This window comes from Cryptomeria japonica, chromosome 3 (genome assembly GCF_030272615.1).
Source record: "Cryptomeria japonica chromosome 3, Sugi_1.0, whole genome shotgun sequence".
Taxonomy (NCBI): domain Eukaryota; kingdom Viridiplantae; phylum Streptophyta; class Pinopsida; order Cupressales; family Cupressaceae; genus Cryptomeria; species Cryptomeria japonica.
The window spans coordinates 221,720,595-221,742,729 of NC_081407.1; the positions used below are offsets into that span (position 1 = coordinate 221,720,595).

The 22,135-nt window shown below is 39.6% G+C and overlaps 1 protein-coding gene across 3 annotated transcripts in view; it reads left to right on the forward strand.

Annotated features, from left to right (window-relative positions):
* The window catches only part of LOC131076029 (pentatricopeptide repeat-containing protein At4g21065), a 37,924-nt gene extending 16,055 nt beyond the window's left edge, over positions 1-21,869 (forward strand). For 2 of the 3 annotated variants that reach the window (XM_059218186.1, XM_058013053.2), the window contains exon 3: positions 21,619-21,789. The gene's annotated coding sequence lies outside the window, so the exon portion shown is untranslated. Of the gene's footprint in view, positions 1-21,618 lie in introns of all 3 variants that reach the window. The other variant, XM_058013052.2, reaches the window with a different exon arrangement.
* The last annotated feature ends 266 nt before the right edge of the window (positions 21,870-22,135 follow it).

The window sequence follows — 22,135 nt, forward strand, 5'->3', positions numbered from 1 at the left end:
CCAAAAGATTCCACACACATGATGCAACAAGGTGGGAATAAACATTAATAACCCATCATGCCCATTATCAATTAATTCTTTTCTACTAAAAATGGTGTCCACTATGCATTAAATGCACCACTATCTTTCAAGTTTGTCCAATGTGAAATAAATGCTCCATCATGCAATAAATTGCTCATTGTGCAATAAATGCACCATCACTTCTTAAATCGGCCACATGCAATAGATTTTCCACTATTTTATTAAATATGATGACTGGCATGCCACTTGGTCAAATATTCTAGTGTTGAATGTGCGACTCCCTCACATGGTCAAAAGATTCTCGTACAGAATTGGATGACCACTATCTCGCTCATTGATGGCAAATGCAATGAATTGAGCAATAACTGCTTCCAATTCTCCGACGGAGACACTTGGCACATTTTCCATCTTAAATTCCGACAAGAAAATTTCTTCTTCGCACTTGGAGAAAAACTTCTCCCAACTTGCCACCACTTTTTTGCATTCTTGTAACAACTTTTAGAAAATATGGTTGTAAGTTGGTTTTTGGCGGTTGGAGGTTGAAAACCACTTGGATGGGGCATAAATAGGCTTGTTGCACGCCATCCAAGGGTTGACTTTTGGAATTTTGGAAGATTATGCTCAATAAAAGTGGAGTTTCTATGCATTTTAGAATGTTGCAGTCTGAATTTTCCTTCCATTCATTGAGAAATCTTTCTTGTTGTCACTGGAAGTCTATTGGATGTGATATAGCAGTGAATCCTCTTCATTGTGCCTTTGGTTTCACTTGAATCCATTGCGTTTTGATAAAGTTACACTCATTTTTGTAAGTTGTCAAAACCCCGCCTAAGGTTTAACGAGAGGAATAAATAATGTGTAATTTGGTCTCCTGTGCATAAAAATTCACCCAAACAAATGGGAAGACCTGTATTCATGCCATGTATCATATTTCGTAGTGTGCAGGGCTCCAAATTGAAGATAGCACGTGTTTGGGCATAAGGACAGTCTGATATCCTCATGTATCAGACAGTATAAGACAGTGAAGTGAAGAATTGGTTTGAAAGACCAAGTGAGTGGTCTTATTGAGTGGTTGGTGACAAAGAGAGGGGTGTGGGGACCTGTTGTGACCTAATCACACATCACCCCATCCCAGATGGGGACCCCCTTTGCTTTTAGGCCCTTTTGGTCGTTTGGCTTTCGTTTTGTGTGTGTTAGTGGCAATCTCTTCAATCTCTCCGCGTTACGGGTGTTTGGGAGTCAGTTGGGGTTAATCTGCTTCTTTGTCAAGCAAATTCTGTGAGGTCTAGGGCTTGTGCTGTCCTTTTTCTAGGGTTTTGCCTTCTGTCCTAGATTTTAGGGGTTCCTGTTAGGGTTTTGGAAAAACTAAGCATACGACTGGAGTCAAGACCCTTCAGGGGACCTCTCGGCAAAATTTGAGCCCAAACGGAGTAACTTTCTATTTTTAGAAAGTCCCTATTTTTTAGGGATTTTTTCGAGTCCCAGAATGTCGCCATTTTGCCAAAAATCAAACTTACTATTTTTAGTAAGTCATCTTGTGCCCTGTCTTGGGCTCTAACTCGGACATTTTGGAAAGTTTCTATTTCGGGAAAGTCTATTTGTGGCAGGATCAGGCTAGCAGGCAACAAAGAGTCAACATGCACAATCACTTCTAAATCTGGAAAGTTGAAAGCAGACAGGCAGGGGTCTAAAATGGCTAAATCTGAAGAATCATCCCTAAAGTGGAAGGTCAAAATATTCTTAGTTTGGAAGTCATTCACAAGCAGGAAATTCCGCCTCTCCATGGACAGGGCAAAAATTTGCCCAAGTCAGGTCTGGGGCGTTGAAACCAAGGAGGCATTCACAAGTGCAATTTTCCGCCTCTACATGGACAGAGCAAAAATGTGCCCAGGTCAGGCCTGGGGCGCTAAAACCAAGAAAGAATTCACAGGCACAATTTTCTGCCTCTCCATGGACAGAGTGAAAATGCGCCCAGGTCAGGCCTGGGGCGCTAAAACCAAGGAGGCATTCACAAGTGCAATTTTCCGCCTCTCCATGGACAGAGCAAAAATGCGCCTAGGTCAGGCCTGGGGTGCTAAAACCAAGAAAGCATTCACAGGCACAATTTTCTGCCTCTCCATGGACAAAGTGAAAATGCGCCCAGGTTAGGCCTGGGGCGCTGAAACCAAGGAGGCATTCACAAGTGCAATTTTCTGCCTCTCCATGGACAGAGCAAAAATGCGCCCAGGTCAGGCCTGGGGCACTAAAACCAAGAATGCATTCACAACTGCAAAATTCCACCTCTCCATGGACAGGGTGAAAATGCGCCCAGGTCAGGCCTAGGGCGCTGAAATCAAGAATGCATTCACAAGTACAATTTTCCGCCTCTCCATGGACAGAGTGAAAATGTGCCCAGGTTAGGCCTGGGGCGCTGAAATCATAAAGGCATTCACAAGTGGAAAATTCATGAATCCTTGGCATGGTAAAATTTCACCCAAACAGAAAATTTGAAATTTTGCCTAAGGCACGGATTCTGAGGAGTCAAGGAAGAATAAGAAACAGAAATTCCCCTCTGGCAAATTTTCAATTATGCTATTTTTAGACATCAAATCCTGGCCAAATATGGAAATTTTTATAGATTCCAAATCAGGACGAAATTCCCCATCCAATGAACCTGACTCCTAAAATTTAGGAAGATCCCTAAAAAATAGCGATATGGAGAAAAGCCGGGAAAGTTCCTTCAACGACACGAGATGACAAGCCAGAGTGGAATTGAGCAAATCCTGAGAAAGATCCTGCAATCTCCCTCCAAAATCGGAAAGTATGGAATCAACGAGTTGGCAGGAGGAATCTTCCAAAGCATGACGCATGACTGGGAGCATTTAAGGAAGGTTCTAAATTCGAACTCACATGCATGGGAAACTGCCTTGCATGTCATAATAATTAAGGAAAGTATGACGCACCACAAATGCAGTTACTTATTTGGTACCTCTTGGGAATTGTATATAAGTTGGAAAAAACATTTCATTTTTCACGTGCGAGATTCGGGAAAGGAAGAGTGAAGAAGTGAAAAGTTTTTTATGTTTAGTCTCTATTTCATCATTTTGAAATATTCCCAGGATGGCGGAACCTAGTAGGACAGCTACTATCTCCAGGCAAGCAATGATCAAAGCAGTGACAAAGGGTTTCTCCCCCATTCTCGGTTGAATTCAAGATGGGAGGAGATCAGTGATACCAACTTTGGCACGTTCAACTGGGCTGCATTCAAGATAAGAATGTTCGGAACTGCAGGACACAATCCATCTCTAACAGCTGTCAAGATTGTGAGAAGCGGAATAGTTGCAGCAGTTGGCTTTCCTCCCGCCATTCAATGCCCAGATCTAGTCTTGGAATGTGTAGCACGTTACAATCTGGAGCGGAAGACGATCTCAATGCCAGATGGCAAGTTACTGGCAACATTGACTCCAGAGGCGATTGGTGAAGCCTTCGAAATCCCTTCACATTACTCCATGACATATAGGACCAGCAACGGAGCCCAAGCAGTCTATGAAGCAGGCCCCACCAGGTGTGCTGATTTGATCAACAAGCAATGGCTGCTGAAACCTAGAGTACATGTGTCCAAGATGCCCAAAACTCTCACAATCTTCGAGTTCAAGCAGGAATATGTAGACATGATAAAAATGCTGAGCAGAGTAATGGGATGCTCGCACATGGTGAACTTCGAGCCTTGGATGTTCTTCTACATTGGCGAGATCATGAATTCTAATACATTGATTGACTGGGCTAGATTGATCAGCCACTACTTGCACGAACAATTGAAGAACCTGCAGGAGAAAAGGTCTCAGTCCTTCTTCATGAGTTCCTACCTATTCTATATGCTGGCACGAAGGGGCGGATTCGATGGGCTGCCAGCAAGAGGAATCATGGGCTGCGGGCTAGCTCAGCTAAAGGTGCATGAATGTTATCCTCAGCTACATCTCCACAATGTGAATTCCTACAAGTTGGCGAATGACACCTTCACCATGTACCTGACACGACTTATGCAAAATAAGTTGCACATGAGGTTGTCCACGCAAGCAAGTGCTTTGGTCCATAAGTATGGTGCCGCATTCCTGCAGTTCCCCAAGTTCACCTACATCAGGACACAGGGTTTCTCCTTCCAATCTTACAAATTGCCTCGATATCCGTCAGATAAGCTTGTACTGCTCGAGCTCATGAGGCAATTGACTGCCTACGATCAGCTGCAGAAGAAGAAGAAGAAGCAATCTATTGAATTCCCAATTGTTTTGGGAGATTTCATGGAGATATGCCCAGGATTGGAGGCCGCTGAAAGTGCAGCAAGCGAGTTGGCATTCTATCGACTACCATTTTACACTTCCAGGGCCCAATATGATCCTTACAGCCAAATCAGGAAGGTTGCCGGTGTCAAATTCATACACAGATTTCACTTGGAGGATTACTGGGCCAGTGCCGAGGATGACTTTGAAGTCCGGAGAAGAATGCACTCCAGATTGCCCCTCGACACCATCAGAATAAGTGAGATCCATGAGGTGCCAGATCAGGTGAAGGAAGACTCAGATTTGATGCAACCCGAATTCGAGAGGATAAAAGATCAACCTATCCTGTTGCCAGATTGGTCGGAGCCTGAGGTAGATGATTTGAACACTTTGGCTAGGCCAATGCTAAAATTCACTAAGGACTGGATTGACAGGCAGACAAGAAAGTTGGTTGAAAACCATGTCCCTCTGACATACCAGCTGATGGGGAATCTGGATTCTCATAGCGAGGCAACTGAAGACTCTTCGCAGGGTCAGGTAGGAAGAGAGGCCCGGATAGACAAAGGAAAAAGTGCCCCAAAGAGGCCAAGGATAACAAAGACGAAGGATGCCCAACAAGAAATCCCGCATGAGGTTCAACAGGAAGCCTAGCAGGAGGAGCCTCCACAAAAGAGAGCAAGGACGGGAAGGGAACATTCACCAGTCAGGTCCGCGAGCGTACAAGAAGTAGAAATGTTCCCACATCCCGTAGCTCACTTCCAGGAAACGTTCCAGCACCCGATATACTCAGCATCAATGCTTCACAGGGCCGTCATCAGCCAAGAAGTCGGAGGCAAGAGGTTTCCCCGCGCCTGGAAGAAGTTCGCTAGGATAATTTCATAGAGATGATCCCTGGCGAAATGGAAGAGGAATCTTAAGAGCGGGAGCATGCAGGGGAGTACAGCCATTCCATCCCCACGCCAGATTGGTTGGTAGGCAGATTGGGAAATGAAGTAAGAGGGGAACCCAACCCTGCTCAGGAATTAGAAGAATTATTGAAGAGGATGGATCAGCCACCGGAAAGGAAGGCCCCCCGGAAGTTTTCCAAGGTAGTCATGGAAGAATTCGGAGCCCTGATCTTGCACATTGCTGAACCTGCTGTGGATAGGGATAGGAATGAGATCAGGCAGGAAGATTACGTCATCAGACAGGTAGATCTTGGCCATGCTTCCACCGGTCAAGTAATGGGAGATTTGGATGATTCTTCCTTTGCCATGAAGGAGAAATTGCTGAAAAACAAAAGCAAAGTGTAAACGGCTGAAGGAGGAAAACGAACTTCTATGCGAGTATGTCAGGAGTTTCAAGAAACCCCTCAAGGAAGCAGGTCCTTCAGCCACTCCGCCTCCCTTCCTTCCTAAGGAAGTAATTGACGATGCGGAACTTACAAAGGCAATGGCACAGAATTCTCGAGAATGGATAGAGGATGTTTATGCTGAGGCAGGGAAATTTGTAGAAGATCTAGCTCAGCTCCATTCAAGGTTTGTGGCCCTCCTAAGTAGATTGGAAACGGCGGAAGGACTATGGGAAGACGTTGATGTCTACCAAGACTTAACCATTTCCCGACTCAGGGCTCTGATGAGGACTCCAAGGCAAACACTGGTAGACGGGAAAGTAATCCAAGAGAATGAAGCCTACGACTTTCCCCGATGGTTCTACGCCATCTGTTCAGGGAAGAACACCCTTGATAAATTCAGCATTGATTCCGTCACCTTGAAGGAATCCATCAGAAGGATACAGGAAGAAATCCTTAGTGCCATGGAAGCTTTATTTTCGAGGAAACTCAGCGACGGGGGAATAACAGTGAATTCTTTGAAATCCTAGTTGCATGATTTCTTCTTCATCGATTCGTTTCCCAAAGAACATTTTGCAAATGTTTCTTCATTCTCCGGTATGATGAAGAAAACACAGGAAGCTATGGCAGATTGGTAAAGTTTCTTTTCCAGAAGTGAAGAGGAGATTGCCTTGATGGAATTCAACATCGAGAATGTGCCAAGTGTCTCCATCGGGGAATTGGAAGCCGTCGTCGGTGGGTTCATTACTTACGCCATTAATGAGCGAGATAATGGTCGTCCGTTTTTGGATGAAAGTCTTTTGATTGAACCATGATGGCGTATTTATGACTAAAGGGAACATTGACTAGGTGTGGGACCGGTCAACGCATGCCACCACAGGATAAGGGAATCTTCTTGCATGTCGTCCCCTCATAATGGTTTTATGACGGATTCTTTTGCATGTCGCCGTCGCTTGAAGAGTGATGGGTATTTATGACGACATCAGTTATATTCCGGGCATGATCATCATCATGGGCGCTATTTTAGGCCCTTTTAAATTTATTGTAAGTGGGCATAATGGGTTATTTAATGCAGATTCCCACCTTGTTGCATCATGTGTGGAGAATCTTTTGGGCAAACCCTAATTAGGGTTTTGCATGTAATCTGGGCTTGAGGCCTATATAAGGGGGTGCCCCCCTCATTTGTAAGGAGGAGAGACTATAGTCAGAGATTGTTGCTAAGAGTTTTGAAGCAAACACTTAATACATTGTTCAATTGTTGGTGTGTTCTTGTGTTGTTTCGGAACTCGCATGGTCTCGTTCTCTTCATAGATTAGATTTGTTTTCATGCAATTAGATGAACTGGATTTGATAGGATCACTTGTTGCCAAATTCCTGCTCATACTTTTGGTGTGCAGCTGATTGTCGCATGCCGTGCAAAGTTAGTTTGAGCCTCGTTATAAGTGTATGTTCAACTTCGATTGTTAGAAGAGATTGTTTTATCTGATGGTTTCTTTTGACGATTTGAAAATCTTTAGCACTCCCCCTGAAGATTGCACCGCCTTCGTGTAAGTTGTGCTTTGCTGGCGAAGCGAAGCGCGGTTGGATTTTGCACAAGTTTATCCCGTCTCCTTGTTCCTAGGATTAGATTACCTTTAGTTTAGTTTCCCTCTACCCTATTCCTATTTACTTTCTGCATATTTCATAATCCGAAAATCTAAAACTTAGAGCTTCATTGCAAATCATCCGCGTCAATAAATTCTCGAGCTTGCATAGATTTCTTCAACATACGTAAGGCCCCTTGGATTACCAGCAATCACATCGGCCAACTGAGTCACATCCGCAGCATAAAAGGAACCTTGGAGTCGGTTGTCTGTTTCTTCTACTATATCAGCATGCAATCGTACTTTGATCAAGAGAGAGTGAAGTGACCGTTGGGCAACTTTATTCTATGTTGGACGCCGTCATAAAAAACAGGTCAACAGGACCCTAAACATCCTTTGGAAGTGGCTGGAAGGCATAACATGAGGAACTGAGCCATATTCAGATGACTGTCCGAAATGTTTTGACTGTCACAGTCACAATTTCCAGTCATGTACATGCTGCGAAAAGTGAAATGGTAGGAGTCATTCATTGTTGGAAGGCCTATACTGGCGTGTAAGGGTCCTAGGGACTCATTCCCTCTAGAGTTTGAAGATTACAACAAGTTTTGGTGTCATTGTTCATGACTGCCCTATTAGGACAGAGTTGACAGTTTTAAGCAACTTGTGAGCAGTCATAGTTGTTGCTGTTTGGAGTCACTTTGAAACCCCCCTAAGGTGTTTGATTGTGAGTTGGAATGTTCCTAGACCTGTTTTGGGTTAGAGAGAATCATTAAGGATGTTGTCATGTTGCACAAGGGTTGAAACCCCACACTTACCAAGTCAAAATAGTGCAGTCCTAAAAGTTGAGAATTTGGCATTGTAAGCCAACAAGTGAGAATGTCACATGGTTCCATAAGTCTTGGCACAAACCCCTGCCAAGCCTTGTTTCTCTCCATACTCCATGTGTAAGAACCAAGCCTTTTGTAATGGCCCATGAGGGAGCCTAGTAGATAAGCCCAAATGAGTTGTTTTGAGTGATGTGTTGTAGAAGCCTATAAGTTGTGTTTGTCATTTTGAGTCTAACCCTTGCCTCTGCATCACCAACCTTCACATACATAAGGATTCAAGGATGCACATATCATCCTTATAAGCTTTCGAGGTATCCAACAAATGAATTGGTGTTGCTTGAGGTAGTGAGACAATTGTCCGAGTTTGACTTCATAAAGAAGGAGAAACATAGACCTGGTGTAAACTTCCCTATCACACTTGGGAAAATGTTGAAGATATGCCCTACAACCTTGGTAGCAGAAACAACCATTACAGAGTTGCAATTCTATCAACTTGGAACATACAAGTCCAAAACTAATTTTGATCCTTTTCATAAGATCCTTACAGCTGAAGGAAAGAAATACAAGCATAGAATTGATCTAGAGGACTACTAGGCAAACCTCACTGATGAATTTGGAGTTAGAAGGAAGATGTGATCAAGAATGTTTGTGGACTTCATGAGAAAGTGCAATCTCTTTTCAATTCCCGATCAAGTGAAAGACAATAGAAATCATATACATCCTCAATATGAGCAAGAGAAAGACAAACCTATTCCAGCACCAAGTTGGTCACAGCCAAAAATGACAGACTTAAACACATTGATGAGAGAAGTGATTGATTACTCAAGAGAATGGGTAGACCAATAGATCAGCAGGCGAAGGAACAAGGTACTCCTTTAACGTATGGAAGGATGGAAGATGATGAATCTTCCTTCGATGAAGATGAAATGATGAAAAGTAATGAAGAGGTAAGCAATGAAGGACAAATTCAGGTTTCCAAAAAGAGGAAGGATATGGCTAAAGATACACAATCAAAAGACAAGGAGGTTGCCAACTAGGAATCAAGACATAAGAAGCAAAAGTCCAATACTACTCAATCCACCATGAACACTTCATCCATTAAAGAGATTGATATGCATGATGCAGGAAATAAATCAAGACAAGAATCTGAAATAGAGATGCTACCTCAAGGGGATCATGATGAACACATATCATCATAATCTGTACAACATGAGGATCAGGAACAAGGTCCGGCTTCTCCAACCATATATCATTTTGAAACAGAGATAGGAGAAGATTTGGGAGAATCCAACAACCCCAATCCTAATGAGGAAGTAGATGAAGCAATCATTTCAGCCTTGAGGGGAATTAATGATGATAATTAGCTTGAGGATGGAATGGAATTATCCACAGTACCGGATTGGTTGAAGAATAGCTTGAAGGAAAAGACAATGGAGGAAATTTAGCCAATTGAGGACTTAAATGATTTCCTAGATTGAAATGGTAAAGCTAGGAACAAAAGAAGGCTAAGAAATTCTCCCAAATCACTAGAGACAGTGCAGGATCACTCATCTTGCAGAGGGTAATTCCAATGGTTGATAGACCAAGACATAATATCGCTCCAACGGACTATGAAGTTAAGACACTTGACCTTGGATCAACAACAAAGAAGCAAGAATTTCAGGAACTCAATGATACCGTCAAGGCAATTGAGGCAAGGTTGGACAAAGTTGAAGAGAAGAAAGAAGGATTGGAATTGGAAAACATGAGATTGAAGGAGTTCATACAACGGTTAATGAAAAATGAAACCAGTGAGACAAGAGGATGATACATTTGTCCCACCTATTCCCATTACTCAAGAATCATTTGATAGTTACGAAGCAATGAGGAGCACAAATTAGGAAGTGAGGGGATGGATTGAAGGTATCTCAAAGCAAGTGAAAGAATTCCTAACTAAATTCATCCAAGTATATGATAAAACAATGATATTCATGAATAGAATGTTATTGTGCGGATCCGGTTATTACTAAGAGAGGAGGGGTGAATCAATAATAAGGATAAACTGAAACTTTTCACCAATGTGCACAATACTTCACAAAACAGTTCATATCCAGTACCGGTATCAACTTAATCAATCACTCAATGCCGATTTACCAAAACATTACCAGTAGCAACTTAAGTGTTCATCATAAAGTAAAGACATCAAATGCATAACTCAACAATCCATCCACAACATGAACACAAGGATTTTTCACATGGAAACCCAAATGGGAAAAACCACGGTGCGAATTGGTACCCACAAAATTTGCACTTTCGGAATGTGCCCAATTAGGAGCCTAGCCTGGTTAGGAGCAGACCCTGTTAGGAGTCACCTGGTCAAGGGATTTTACAACTTAGCTCTGTTAAGAGCTTTACCCTATTAGGAGTAACCTCAATGGAGGATTTAAACTCAAGTTAATGAGCCACTCGGTGAAGGGATTTACAAGATCAGGCCTGTTAGGACCTACCCGTTTAAAGGATTTTAATACTGTTGCAATTGTTAGGAAACAACAGATAAATGATCTGATCAATGCACTCTCTGCTTGCTAATACAAACCCTTGTCAGCTCCAATCTGCTTCACTCATGCAAACATCACAAACTGGTTCGGCACACACACACTTATTTGATCATTGACACACTCAACCTTCTCAAACTTGACCTAAATACATTTTACAATTAGGTTGGTTACAAAACCCTAATCTACAATGAATCTACATCATAGATCATATTAGATCATTACAATTCATCATACAGATCATTACAACAAATTTCAAAACAATTACAACCGTTGAATGATCATAACTCATCACCGCACATCGAACTGATAAACTGTCAAACCCTTATCACATTTTGCTAAGCACTTCGTTGCTTCCCAAGAAATTAGATCCTTGAACGCACCAAAACAGCATCTTATCTCTTCACACGAATTCTGACACGTCATCATCAACTTATGAACATGAAAAGAATCACCACCAAACCATAAAACATCACCGGTCAAAAGATCTTGATACCGATTCTCAAACCCTGACTAATTATACAACAGTCAATTACAAACATGACTTCCGGTTCTCCAAACATGATGCGGTTCATGTCATAGACTCATTATGATGTCATAAGCACACATTCCAAACCGCAACACCTAACTCAACACGGATCACAACCGCAACCATCTCCTTCTCTGTTCTTGCTTACCGGTTCACTGTCACTTGATTGTTTTGCTTTCCAACTCAACTCATTTCAATCCATTATCTGTTAGACTTAACCAGTAGACTTAGATGGCATACCAAGCATAAACAAACATGGTTGCCATCAATGACAACACAAATAACTGATCATCAAGCATCATATCATAATTATATCATCACCAATAGTCCATCAATATATCATCACCAATAGTCCTTTACCGGTACACTATCATCTCCATCAGTTATGCCAATATGCCAACAATCTCCCCCTTTGGCATTGATAGCAACACCAAAAACTACAACATCAAAATCTCATCATGAAACCTGTTATGTCTGTTGTTCATCACTGTCCCGGTCATCGGTTCTTCTCCTTTGCTCTCTTTTGATCTTCTCTCCCTATCATATTTCTTCTCCCCCTTTGACAACAATGCCAAAGGTCCAAAGGCATCTTCTGTCTTCAATTCTGCTTGTCAAATCTTAGCTGCTCCCCCTGAGGAGTAGCTCACTTCTCATCAATCCACAGTGAAAGATATTCAAGAATTCCACTGGATTGATGCTTCACCAGCATCCTAGCTGATCTTGGGTAGGGGTATAACCCCTAACTTACCTCTGAGATATTCAAAGGTAGCGTTAGGTAACAGCTTAGTGAATATATCTGCCAATTGCTCTTTACTTGACACATGCTCCAATCTCACTTTTTTTTCCTGAACTCTTTCTCTCAGAAAGTGATACTTCAACTCAATATGTTTAGTCCTAGCATGCGATACCGGGTTCTTAGAAATGTTTATAGCACTAGTGTTATCACATTGTATGATCACCAGTTTTATCTTGCTTGAATCCTTCCAAGACATGTCTCATCCATATGGCTTGTGTACAATTCATTATGCAGTCACATATTTTGCTTCTGCTGTAGACTGAGAAATACAAGTTTGTTTCTTACTAGTCCAAGCTACCAGTCTACCACCTAGAAAGAATGCGTCATCGATTGTGCTCTTTCGGTCATCCACATTCCTTGCCCAATCAGCATTGGTGAATACCTGCAAAGAAAAATTTCCTTTGTATGGATACCACAATTCATAATCAACTGTCCCTCTAAGATATCTGGATATCCTCTTTATTGCTGTCATATGTGTCTCCTTTGGGCTCTTCTGAAATCTTGCTACTAAACCAACTGTATGGGCAATATCCGGTCTACTATGAACAACATAATGCAGTTTCCCAATCATAGATCTGTATTCCTTCTCATCTACAGAGGGTGAATCATCCTCTTTTGACAATCTACAACCGGTAACCATAGGTGTTCCAACCGGTTTACAGTCTTCCATTCCAAAGGTCTTTAACACTTCTTCACATTCTTAGACTGACAGATAAAAAATCCACCTTTCAGCTGTTGGACCTGCAATCCAATGATTTTTTTTATCTCACCTATAAGAGACATCTCAAATTCTTTCTTCATCTCATCTGCAAAAGTCATATTCATATCATCATTTCCACCAAATATAATGTCATCAACAAATACTTCTGCAATCAACATCTTGTCTCCTTCAGTCTTCAAATAAATATTGCTGTCCTCACTAGTTCTCTGGAATCCTATCTTTATCAGATGTGCATGAAGTCTTTCAAACATGCCCTTGGTGCTTGCTTCAATCCATATAATGCCTTATGCAGTTTGCATACCATATCCTTATCTTCTGATAATGCAAACCCATCCAGTTGTTCAATATACACCTCTTCTTCAAGAATACCATTCAAAAATGCTGACTTTACATCCATTTGGTAAACTTTAAAACCTTTAAATGTTGCAAATGCAAGTAGCATCCTGACTCCTTCAAGCCAAGCAACCGGTGCAAAGGTCTCTCCATAGTCTTCACCTTCTTCTTGTGCATACCCTTTGCATACTAGTCTTGCTTTGTTTCTAACTTCTCCATCTTCATTCAACTTGTTTCTAAATACCCACTTTGTTCCAATTACATTTTTATCATCAGGTCTAGGAACAAGTAACCATGTATTGTTTTTCTCATTCTGATCAAGTTCTTCATTCATTGCATTTAACCAGTCATCATCCTCAAGAGCTTCTCTAATTGACTTCGATTCAACTGTAGAAATCAGACAAGAGCTTTCTCTCATTTTTCTTCTTGTCTGTACTCCAACATTCTTGTCACCTATGATCTGGTCTTCAAAATGATTTAACCTTACATATCTAGGAATTACCTGTTCCGGTGCAATAACCTCTTCTTGTTCTTCATCATCTTCATCTTCTACCGGTTGAGCTTCTTCCACTGCACTGTTCTGCTCAACATCTTTCTGCACTTCCGGTTCAATAAACACAAGTTTTTGTTCATCATCTGCTGGATCAGATTTACTGGTATCATCAATTTTATCAAGAAATTCATCAACTTTAACATTCACACTCTCTATAATCTTTTTTGACCTTTTGTTGTAACACTTGAAAGCTTTACTCTTAGTGGAGTAGCCAAGAAATGTTCCCTCATCACTTTTAGCATCAAATTTACCAGTATAATCATCTCTTTTTATGAAACATCTACTGCCAAAAACTTTGAAGTAACTAACATTAGGAGTTTTACCATACCATAGCTCATAAGGTGTTTTATCATTACCTTTTTTCACCAATACCCGGTTCAATGTGTAAACAACAGTATTGACCGCTTCTCTCCAAAACATCTTAGGTACATCTCCCTGTATCAACATAGTCCTAGCTGCTTCAACAATAGTTTTGTTTCTCCTTTCTGCAATACCATTTTGTTGTGGTGTCCTTGGAGCAGATCTGCCTCTTTATTTCATTTTCATCACAATATCTCACAAACTCATCTGATGTAAACTCTCCACCCCGGTTAGATCTCAGGCACTTAAGATTCTTAGAGGTTCCTTTTCTACTAAGGCCTTGAATGCCTTGAACTTGCTGAAAGCTTCTGACTTTTTCTTCAGAAAAGTAACCCACATCATTCTAGAAAAATCATCAGTAAATATCATGAAATACTTGTCACCATAAAAACTTCTAGTCCTCATAGGACCACATAAGTCAGTGTGCACCAAATCAAGAATATGCTCAGAAGAAAAAGATTTGCTCTTAAAAGAAGTAGTAGTCATCTTACCCAACTGACATTCTTTATACAACACATTGTCTGGTTTAACAAGTTGTGGCATACCTCTCACCATACTAGATTTGCTGACCTTAACCACATTATCAAAGTTCACATGACAAAACCTTCTATGCCATAACCAACTATCTTCAACCTTAGCAACCAAACAGCTATTCACATTATCATTTAGATGGAATAAGTTACCTTTAGTTTGCTTACCAGTAACAATTAATTCTCCTTTGCATCCTAAGATCCTGCAAACTCCATTCTTAAACTCAAGATGATAACCTTTGTCATTCAACTGACCAACACTCAACAAGTTATGTTTTAAACCTTCAACCTAAAATACATCATCAGCATTGCTTGTACCATTGAAAGAGATAGAAACTTTACCTTTAACCATACAAGGTGAATTGTTTCCAAATCTTACCACACTGCCATCAAATTCTTCGAGAGAAAGAAACTTGTTCTTATCACCGGTCATGTGGTGTGAGCAACCACTGTCGATAATCCATTCATCACTGTTGTCAATGCAAGATACCAAAGCCTTCTTATCAGACATATCTTCCTTAACATCAACAAAAACAATCTCCTCATTGTCTTCATCCTTAGATTCTTCATCAATGGCTCCTTCATCAACTATAACATAGCACTTTTTTCTTTCCTTTTAACTTATATTTTCTAAACTTTTCCTTTTGATCATTATTAGGACAGTGTGCAGCAATATGTCCTATCTTGTTGCAAGAGAAACATTTGAGAGGCAACTGACCTTTGTACTTACCAGTGCCTCTAGGAATTCTTTTAGCCAATAGAGCTTCAAATTCCATCAGATTACCTTCATCATCCATATCAGCTTTACTACCGCCGTGTGGACTTGATTTGCATTCATGACTTTGACAAACATCTTTTCCTTTTCTCACCGGTACACTAGATACAGAAGCTTTAAAAGCAGATTCTGTCTTAGGTACACTGCTATCAAAACTATTTAACTCAAAAGCAATGAGCTTACCAATTAAAGAATCAACAGTAACCTTATCCTTAGTAACTAACCTCAACTCTTGAATAGTAGACACTCTAATTGCATAGGTAGGCAATATGGTTCTAAGCATCTTACTTACCATAGTGTCTTATTCTATAATACCACAAGCACTTTTGATTCCATCGACAACTTCTTTAATCCTCTGTCCATACTGAGTAATATTTTCTCCTTCCATCATTCTCATATCATCAAACTTTCCTCTAAGACTCTCTTCTTTAGCCTTTTAAACATGCTTATCACCACCATAGATTAATTCTAATTTCTCCCAAACTTCAAAAGCAGTCTCCAAACCATGGACATCAATATATTCAATATCAGACAGTGAACTTAATATGGCTTCCAATGCTTGAATGCTTTCTTGCTGCTCCTTCAATTGATCTGCAGTCAAAGGACCGGTAGGAGGTACATACTTAGTAACAACATGCTGCCAGAACTGAGCACCCATACCTTTGATATATATCTTCATTCTATCACTCCATATTTTGTAGTTGTCCTTTAGTGAATTTGGGAGCCTCCATCATCTTCCTCGGATCTTTTCCTCAAGCGGTTTAGCTTTTGCACAAAGAGGACCTAATGCTCTGATACCAATTGTTATTGTGAGGATCTGGTTATTACTGAGAGCGGGGGGGGGTGAATCAGTAACAAGGATAAACTGAAACTTTTCACCAATTTGCACAATACTTCACAAAACAGTTCATATCTAGTACCGGTATCAACTTAATCAATCACTCAATGCAGATTTAACATTACCGGTAGCAATTTAAGTGTTCATCATAAACTAAAGACATCAAATGCATAACTCAACAATCCATCCACGACATGAACACAAGGATTTTTCACATGGAGACCCAAATGGGAAAAACCACGGTGGGAATTGGTACCCACAAAATTTGCACTCTTTTGGAATGCGCCCTATTAGGAGTTTTACCCTGTTAGGAGTAACCTCGTTGGAGGATTTAAACCCAAGTTAATGAGCCACCTAGTGAAGGGATTTACAAGATCAGGCCTGTTAGGACCTACCCGGTTAAGGGATTTTAATACTGCTGCAACTGTTAGGAAACAACAGATAAATGATCAGATCAATGCACTCTCTGCTTGCTAATACAAATCCTTGTCAGCTCCAATCTGCTTCACTCATGCAAACATCACAAATTGGTTCAGCACACACACACTTCTCTGATCACTGACACACTCAACCTTCTCAAACTTGACCTAAATACATTTTACAATTAGGTCGGTTACAAAACCCCAATCTACAATGAATCTACCTCATAGATCATATCAGATCATTACAAATCATTACAACAAATTTCAAGACAATTACAGTCGTTGAATGATCATAACTCATCACCGCACATCGATCTGATAAGCTGTCAAACCCTTATCACATTCTGCTAAGCACTTCACTGCTTCCTAAGAAATTCGATCCTTGAATGCGCCAAAACAACATCTTATCTCTTCACACGGATTCTAACACGTCATCATCAACTTATGAACATGAAAAGAATCACCGCCAAACCATAAAACATCACTGGTCAAAAGATCTTGATACCGGTTCTCAAACCCTGGCTAATTATACAACAGTCAATTACAAACATGACTTCCAGTTCTCCAAACATGATGCGGTTCATGTCATAGACTCATTATGATGTCATAAGCACACATTCCAAATCGCAACACTTGACTCAACACGGATCACAACCGCAACCATCTCCTTCTCTGTTCCTGCTTACCGGTTCACTGCCACTTGACAGTTTTGCTTTCCAACTCAACTCATTTCAATTCATTACCAGTTAGACTTAACCAGTAGACTTAGATGACATACCAAACATAAACAAACATGGACAAATATGGTTGCCATCAATGACAACACAAATAACTGATCATCAAGCATCATATCATAATTATATCATCACCAACAATCCATCAATATATCATCACGAACGGTCCTTTACTAGTACATTATCATCTCCATCAGTTATGCCAATATGCTAACATAGAATACAAAGTTTGGAAGAAGTGTGAGAAGATTTTTAAATGGTTCAAGATAAGACAATTCCATGCCTCAAGGTATTGAAAAGGATTCCTATGACAAGACTAATCCAAGGAGTGATTGAGGAAGGAGATATATATGATTTTAATCATTGGTATTGTTCCTGGGTGATGAGGAAATCAGCATTTGATCGAGCCAAAGAAGATTGCATCAAGATGGAAGGATCGATTAGGGAAATACAATCAAGGATCTTTATATCAGTTGAGGAATTATTGGGTCAAGTTACTACCATAGGTGGTTTGAACTTAGGAGAATTGAAAGAGTGGTTGAAAGTCATTTATTTCCAAGAGCTGGAATCCATCAAAAGAAATCGGTTGGATGATCTTATTTCTCTCATGATCGTTGTAAGCAATCTTCAAAAACAAGAAGCTGATTGGGAGAATGTCTTTGATGCCTATACAAAAAGTTTAGACGTGATAGAGATTCAACATGATGTCTTGCCAAGTGTTACAATGGTGGAGATTAAATTGGTGATGACTAGATTCATTGAATATGCCATCATGGAAAGGGTAAGGGCAACCAAATTCTAGAAGATAGTTTGTTAGAAGGTGTCATCTAATTTTCTCATTGGCTCTTACTCCTCGTAGTTGGTGATGAGGATGATATTCCATTTTTGTTGCATTGCATTTAGTGATTTTCAATAATCCCTAATTTTGGGATGATCTCGGCCATTGATTCCAATCAATCTGGACTATTACCTGTAATTACTTGTAATAAAAACTTCTATATAAACCCTCTCTTTTCATTTTGTAAGAGAGCGATTTGAAGAATTGTTACTTTGATGCTGCCAAAATTTATATAAATCATTGAAGTTGGGTGATTCTATATGAAACCTTGGATTATTTGTATGATTCTTTACTCTTCAAGATAAAGTAGATTTGCTTAAGTAAGAGTTTCATAGTTGCATGGATGATATTGTTGATAATTGATGGTGAAACCTGCAAGTTCATATCATTTATAATTTGTTGATTGTAAGTTATAGTGCATGGTTGGCCTGATCTCTCTAAGTACTTAACTTCGATTTCTTATTCCTCATTAATTCATAGTGCTTTTGGGATTAATGTGTGTTGGTGATTCAAACATCATTTGTATTCCTTAGAATTTGCACCATCTTCGCTTTATTGTTCCTAATGGTGAAGCAAAGTGTGGTTTGGTTTCACTTAGTTGTCATCAATTTCTTACATTGATAGTGTTAGAACTAGATTTCTAAACCTTTACCTCTTTTGTATTTTATTTCAAAACCTTGTTAGAATTAGGATCAAGTCCTCATATTGCCAAATCATAAGTTAATCATATCGTGGTGATTGCATTCCTAAAGCTAGTTTTCCTCAAGTTGATAAATCTTAGAGAACAACATAAGTCCCTTTGTGCACCCAGCAAGATCACATCAACCAGTGAGTTATCCACATGTCAAGGACTGACAATAGAAACCTTGGAGTCATCTCGGTTGATCACATGGTTTAGCATCCGAGAGATTTTGTTCAAGAGAGGGTATATTTTATGTGTGTTGCATGGTGTCATAAAAAACACATCAACACGCACATCTATTTATATCAGCTTATTCACCGAAACTCTCAACAAGGTCGCCCACAAACAGAATAAACATAATTTACACAGTCGTCCACCCTGAGCAACTACACTAAATGTGGTCCACTTTAGAAGATAAAAAGGGCCCAAATACATCACAATATGTCCTCCTAAGTTGATTCCAATGAACCACACACAACAACACTTCTTCCAAAGTCGACATCAAACATAACATGTAGATAAATAGTAAAGTACCTTAAAGAGTCAGGCCAAAAACATTATCCAATGCAAATGACTAAATGCGGATCTTCACATGCCACGATAAGACCCATAACAACACCTTAACTCAACCTCCAATGCATATCTGGACCAAAAGAGTATGATCCAAATAAGATGAACCTATTGAGTCAGCCAGAGACCATCACAAATGATAATGCCAAACAATAGAACATCATAACTTCACTTGCAAAGTAAACCAACACTTGAGTTCTGAACTAAAACACTGCACGAACAATATGAACATATCCTCGAAACCACAACACATGAAACAACACTGCAGAGAAATGCAGAGCATTCTTCGGACCAGTCCTGATAGACATCCTCGCTATTAGCAAATTGCAACAACCAACTTCAACACCTGAACTATTGGGGACCTGAAAACATAATAGTGCAATATTCACAGAAAATGGACATTTAATCCAAAACAGAAAGCCATCATCTTCAGAAGCGGAGGAATGCGGAGCATATTTCAGCTTCCAATACAGTCACCTTTCGGAAACACCACATACTCACTCAATATCACCTCCAGACATCATAACAACATCTGAACATTCATTTCCTGACCTTTACATATCAGGCAACAATCCAGACATATCAAGTTGACATCAATGACAACACTAAACTCACATTGCTATCAACAAGAACATTTACACTTATGCTTTCTGCCATTAAACCAAATTCATGCTTTTAAAACTAAAAGGATACTGGTTTGGACCTTATATTTTAGAATAACAAATTCAAAAATAATAAAAGGAACACAAAAATAATAATCTTATGTTAGTACCATTCTAGAGATGCTGTGTCATCATGTCCATGTACATATCTTGTCCTATAAAAAGAGACTGTAAAACTGCATTTTCCCCTCAAGAAGAAAATTTTCCCTCCCCAGGATTGTGGCATTGAACACTGCCAAGGACCAAGTAATCACTTCTCATAAGACAAAAAAAGCTACAGTGAATGATTTGAGAAGGCACAAAGCAAAATATAAGCAAGGTTTTACAAAGTTTCTTAGAGTGAATAATGTAGAAACAGGGGCACAGGTTTCCAGAAGAGCGACACACCTCTGCCCTTCCATGAAGCTTGCTGGACGCAGTATGTAATGGTTATGTAAAATATATAAAAGAATAAGAAAATGCCTAAAGAGTTGCAAAAGATCCATCATTTAATTATACTGCAGAAACGTGAAATACTCTCATTTGAAATAAATGTTCTGTTCTTTGGCAGAGTTATCCCTTCAAAATCTAAGAGAAGCTATTTGATGTATGGGAGGTAGAAACAGAAAGTTAATGTTTTACTAGCAATGATTTACATTAAACTGGAGTTTGTGGATAGCAGCTTTCTGTTAAAAGCCAAAGACACAATGACTTCCACTACTATAATGTATAAATTTAGCAAATAAGTACATCGTGACTCTCTATGGGGCTAAGAACAGGTATTTTTGAGTCTATATTTAGGAAATCTGTTCCTGAATGAATTCAGCTATATCATGAAAAGAAACATTCTTCTTTCAATCTCTAATTTCGTAGTTTGATTAAATCATTATTTTAGGCTTGAGTCGAAGATATGGTACTATTCATAAGTTTTCGAAAGACTCCAAATCCCTCCACCTTTAAATTGTTTTGTCTTATCCTCATTTTATTTGGGCTTCAAGTGGTCAACAGAAGGAAAAATGGTTAAAGCTCCTTGTCAGCAAAAATGGTTCATATTTTACATTTCTACAGTTCCATTTGAGGCCTTTAGCTACTTCTTTACAGGAAAGATTAGTTCTGTCCTTGCATACAGTTTTCTGAGTACACTCCACCTCTGGCATTTGAGAAGAGCGAAAGCTCTTTCTACAAGGTGAAATGTCTACAGTTTACACATAGATCTTGTGGATACATAGGAGTACGTATGATTGTATTAGTTAAGTTTTTACTTTTTGGGTCTGAAGCAGCTCCTTGTGTGTACATATATTATAAACACACGTTTCCTAAAAGTTTGAGAAAGATATAAAGTTCAACTACTTCTGAGTTAGATGTGCAAGGCTAATCTGTGTAGGTACCACCTGAATACATCACTAAATGGACAAACATTTTTCAAGTTGTGAGTTATCCTTTCTTTTGTGTTGGTTGAGAGATGAGTATAGAACTGTCTAAATTTTAGACATACAGGGTTAATTGGTAATAACATGTTTAAGACGTATGTGATTGTAGGCTCGTAAATATTCTTTTCTATCCTCTTATTCTTAGGATCCCTTGTTGCACAATATTGAATATACTAATGAGCAATACCCATATTTTTAGAGACGTAAAATTTGTGAATAAAAGTTATTCCTTGTATGATTGCACCTGGTTTTTATCACATGGCCACAGTGGCCCCTAGTGCTTTGGATTGATAAAATTGTCTTTTTTTTTTGTTGCAGGTAACACTCTTTGTTGTACAACGTGCTGAGTTTTTGTAATATTTGCTTGCAAACTGCTATCTGATCCCATCAAAACATGTATAGGCTGTATTATCCCCAACTTTAGGAAGAAAAGCTTTTCTGTCTGCTACATATCCTCCATATATGGGTCCATTAAAACATTAACCACAATTAAATGTGGAGATCTCCATGCAGTGAATTCAATGTACGTGCTCTTAAATTTGGGCTTCACAACCTACTATACTGGCAACATGGCAAATCTTTTGGTGGAGGGTGGTAGCAGTACGATTCATTTTGTAAGTCTTGATGGATAACTTGTTTTACATATAATACATTGTTCATTGCCTGCTTAAAATATAATGGATAATGTATTTCATGTGCAATACATTTTGTTAAGTTTATTGATTGCTAAAATGTTTGAGAACAATTCAATTTATTAGGGTCAGTTATCATGGAATTGTATCACTTTATCAAATGTATCCTTACCAAATTTGTATTTCAGTACAAATGTTCTAAT